Genomic DNA, 5,107 nt, shown 5'->3' with positions numbered 1-5,107 from the left:
ACAGGATCTGCTCGGCCACGAGAAGGCGAGCAGCATCCCAATCCTTGAAGATTCAAAGGCATGCAAAGGCTCATCAAAGTCTCAAAGCCTGTCTTATGGCGAGACAGAAGCCAAGCATGCCAGGATCTGCTCGGCCACGAGAAGGCGAGCAGACTCCAAAGCATACAAAGAAATTCCTGACGCATGCAAAGGCTCATCAAAGTCTCAAAGCCTTTCTTATGGCGAGACACAAGCCAAGCATGCCAGGATCTGCTCGACCACGAGAAGGCGAGCACACTCCAAAGCATTCAAAGAAATTCCTGAGGCATGCAAAGGCTCATCAAATTCTCAAAGCCTTTCTTATGGCAAAACAGAAGCCAAGCATGCCAGGATCTGCTCGACCACAAGAAGGCAACCACACTCCAAAGCATTCGAAGAAATTCACGAGTCATGCAAAGGCTCACCAAGTCTCAAAGCCTGTCTTATGGCGAGACAGAAGCCAAACATGCCAGGATCTGCTCGGCCACGAGAATGCGAGCAGCATCCAAATCCTTGAAGAATCAAAGGCATGCAAAGGCTCAACAAAGTCTCAAAGCCTGTCTTATGGCGAGACAGAAGCCAAGCATGCCAGGATCTGCTCGACCACGAGAAGGCGAGCAGACTCCAAAGCATTCGAAGAAATTCCTGAGGCATGCAAAGGCTCATCAAAGTCTCAAGCCTTTCTTATGGCGAGATAAAAGCCAAGCATGCCAGGATCTGCTCGACCACGAGAAGGCGAGCAGACTCCAAAGCATTCGCAGAAATTCCTGAGGCATGCAAAGGCTCACCAAGTCTCAAAGCCTGTCTTATAGCGAGACAGAAGCCAAGCATGCCAGGATCTGCTCGGCCACGAGAAGGCGAGCAGCATCCCAATCCTTGAAGATTCAAAGGCATGCAAAGGCTCACCAAGTCTCAAAGCCTGTCTTATAGCGAGACAGAAGCCAAGCATGCCAGGATCTGCTCGGCCACGAGAAGGCGAGCAGCATCCCAATCCTTGAAGATTCAAAGGCATGCAAAGGCTCATCAAAGTCTCAATGCCTGTCTTATGGCGAGACAGAAGCCAAGCATGCCAGGATCTGCTCGGCCACGAGAAGGCGAGCAACATCCCAATCCTTGAAGATTCAAAGGCATGCAAAGGCTCAACAAAGTCTCAAAGCCTGTCTTATGGCGAGACAGAAGCCAAGCATGCCAGGATCTACTCGGCCACGAGAAGGCGAGCAGCATCCCAATCCTTGAAGATTCGAAGGCATGCAAAGGCTCAACAAAGTCTCAAAGCCTGTCTTATGGCGAGACAGAAGCCAAGCATGCCAGGATCTGCTCGACCACGAGAAGGCGAGCAGACTCCAAAGCATTCGCAGAAATTCCTGAGGCATGCAAAGGCTCACCAAGTCTCAAAGCCTGTCTTATAGCGAGACAGAAGCCAAGCATGCCAGGATCTGCTCGGCCACGAGAAGGCGAGCAGCATCCCAATCCTTGAAGATTCAAAGGCATGCAAAGGCTCATCAAAGTCTCAATGCCTGTCTTATGGCGAGACAGAAGCCAAGCATGCCAGGATCTGCTCGGCCACGAGAAGGCGAGCAGACTCCAAAGCATACGAAGAAATTCCTGACGCATGCAAAGGCTCATCAAAGTCTCAAAGCCTTTCTTATGGCGAGACAGAAGCCAAGCATGCCAGGATCTGCTCGACCACGAGAAGGCGAGCATACTCCAAAGCATTCGAAGAAATTCCTGAGGCATGCAAAGGCTCACCAAGTCTCAAAGCCTTTCTTATGGGGAGACAGAAGCCGAGCATGCCAGGATCTGCTCGGCCACGAGAAGGCGAGCAGCATCCTAATCCTTGAAGATTCAAAGGCATGCAAAGGCTCATCAAAGTCTCAAAGCCTGTCTTATGGCGAGACAGAAGCCAAGCATGCCAGGATCTGCTAGGCCACGAGAAGGCGAGCAGCATCCCAATCCTTGAAGATTCAAAGGCATGCAAAGGCTCATCAAAGTCTCAAAGCCTGTCTTATGGCGAGACAGAAGCCAAGCATGCCAGGATCTGCACGGCCACGAGAAGGCGAGCAACATCCCAATCCTTGAAGATTCAAAGGCTTGCAAAGGCTCATCAAAGTCTCAACACCTGTCTTATGGCGAGACAGAAGCCAAGCATGCCAGGATCTGCTCGGCCCGAGAAGGCGAGCAACATCCCAATCCTTGAAGATTCAACGGCATGCAAAGGCTCAACAAAGTCTCAAAGCCTGTCTTATGGCGAGACAGAAGCCAAGCATGCCAGGATCTGCTCGGCCACGAGAAGGCGAGCAGCATCCCAATCCTTGAAGATTCGAAGGCATGCAAAGGCTCAACAAAGTCTCAAAGCCTGTCTTATGGCGAGACAGAAGCCAAGCATGCCAGGATCTGCTCGGCCACGAGAAGGCGAGCAGCATCCCAATCCTTGAAGATTCAAACGCATGCAAAGGCTCATCAAAGTCTCAAAGCCTGTCTTACGGCGAGACAGAAGCCAAGCATGCCAGGATCTGCTCGGCCACGAGAAGGCGAGCAGCATCCCAATCCTTGAAGATTCGAAGGCATGCAAAGGCTGATCAAAGTCTCAAAGCCTGTCTTATGGCAAGACAGAAGCCAAGCATGCCAGGATCTGCTCGGCCACGAGAAGGGGAGCAGCATCCCAATCCTTGAAGATTCAAAGGCATGCAAAGGATCATCAAAGTCTCACAGCCTGTCTTATGGCGAGACAGAAGCCAAGCATGCTAGGATCTGCTCGGCCACGAGAAGGCGAGCAGCATCCCAATCCTTGAAGCTTCAAAGGCATGCAAAGGCTCATCAAAGTCTCAAAGCCTGTCTTATGGCGAGACAGAAGCCAAGCATGCCAGGATCTGCTCGGCCACGAGAAGGTGAGCAGCATCCCAATCCTTGAAGAATCAAAGGCATGAAAAGGCTCATCAAAGTCTCAAAGCCTGTCTTATGGCGAGACAGAAGCCAAGCATGCCAGGATCTGCTCGGCCACGAGAAGGCGAGCAGCATCCCAATCCTTGAAGATTCAAAGGCATGCAAAGGCTCAACAAAGTCTCAAAGCCTGTCTTATGGCGAGACAGAAGCCAAGCATGCCAGGATCTACTCGGCCACGAGAAGGCGAGCAGCATCCCAATCCTTGAAGAATCAAAGGCATGCAAAGGCTCAACAAAGTCTCAAAGCCTGTCTTATGGCGAGACAGAAGCCAAGCATGCCAGGATCTGCTCGGCCACGAGAAGGCGAGCAGACTCCAAAGCATACGAAGAAATTCCTGACGCATGCAAAGGCTCATCAAAGTCTCAAAGCCTTTCTTATGGCGAGACAGAAGCCAAGCATGCCAGGATCTGCTCGACCACGAGAAGGCGAGCATACTCCAAAGCATTCGAAGAAATTCCTGAGGCATGCAAAGGCTCATCAAGTCTCAAAGCCTTTCTTATGGGGAGACAGAAGCCGAGCATGCCAGGATCTGCTCGGCCACGAGAAGGCGAGCAGCATCCTAATCCTTGAAGAATCAAAGGCATGCAAAGGCTCATCAAAGTCTCAAAGCCTGTCTTATGGCGAGACAGAAGCCAAGCATGCCAGGATCTGCTCGGCCACGAGAAGGCGAGCAGCATCCCAATCCTTGAAGATTCAAAGGCATGCAAAGGCTCATCAAAGTCTCAAAGCCTGTCTTATGGCGAGACAGAAGCCAAGCATGCCAGGATCTGCTCGGCCACGAGAAGGTGAGCAGCATCCCAATCCTTGAAGATTCAAAGGCATGCAAAGGCTCATCAAAGTCTCAATGCCTGTCTTATGGCGAGACAGAAGCCAAGCATGCCAGGATCTGCTCGGCCACGAGAAGGCGAGCAGACTCCAAAGCATACGAAGAAATTCCTGACGCATGCAAAGGCTCATCAAAGTCTCAAAGCCTTTCTTATGGCGAGACAGAAGCCAAGCATGCCAGGATCTGCTCGACCACGAGAAGGCGAGCATACTCCAAAGCATTCGAAGAAATTCCTGAGGCATGCAAAGGCTCACCAAGTCTCAAAGCCTTTCTTATGGGGAGACAGAAGCCGAGCATGCCAGGATCTGCTCGGCCACGAGAAGGCGAGCAGCATCCTAATCCTTGAAGAATCAAAGGCATGCAAAGGCTCATCAAAGTCTCAAAGCCTGTCTTATGGCGAGACAGAAGCCAAGCATGCCAGGATCTGCTCGGCCACAAGAAGGCGAGCAGAATCCCAATCCTCGAAGAATCAGAGGCATGCAAAGGCTGAACAAAGTCTCAAAGCCTGTCTTATGGCGAGACAGAAGCCGAGCATGCCAGGATCTACTCGGCCACGAGAAGGCGAGCTGCATCCCAATCCTTGAAGAATCAAAGGCATGCAAAGGCTCATCAAAGTCTCAAAGCCTGTCTGATGGCGAGACAGAAGCCAAGCATGCCGGGACCTGCTCGGCCACAAGAAGGCGAGCAGAATCCCAATCCTCGAATAATCAAAGGAATGCAAAGGCTCAACAAAGTCTCAAAGCCTGTCTTATGGCGAGACAGAAGCCAAGCATGCCAAGATCTGCTCGACCACGAGAAGGCGAGCAGACTCCAAAGCATTCGAAGAAATTCCTGAGGCATGCAAAGGCTCACCAAGTCTCACAGCCTGGTTTATGGCGAGACAGATGCCGAGCGTGCCAGGATCTGTTCGACCGCGCGAAGGCGAGTCGAATCCCAGGCATTGAAGAATCTTCAAAGGCGTGTGTCAAAACCATGAGCAAAGCCGGAACCTGCTCGTCTAGACAAAGACAAGCAGATTCTCAAACGGAAATTAACTCATAATTACAACACAAGAAAGTAATCAAAAAACATTTTTATTAATTTGTTAATAATTAACAGAGAGGATTTGGTTTTCCTAATGAGGACGGACTCTTGGGTTGCCAGCATTTTACAGCGCCGAATCCCGAGGGTCTCATAACCGTCGGTTTGAAATTCAAATGGAGGGGGGGATTTCTGCCACGTCACCTCGTCCGCAATTAAATGCGACGTGATTCTTGGCAGCCTGTTCCAATCCCACGCGAGCGAGTACTAACGAGTTTCTACTGCTGGTCCACTACATTA

This window comes from Citrus clementina, unplaced genomic scaffold, assembly GCF_000493195.1.
Source record: "Citrus clementina cultivar Clemenules unplaced genomic scaffold, Citrus_clementina_v1.0 scaffold_8, whole genome shotgun sequence".
Lineage (NCBI taxonomy): Eukaryota > Viridiplantae > Streptophyta > Magnoliopsida > Sapindales > Rutaceae > Citrus > Citrus x clementina.
This window is presented reverse-complemented; position numbering follows the sequence as displayed.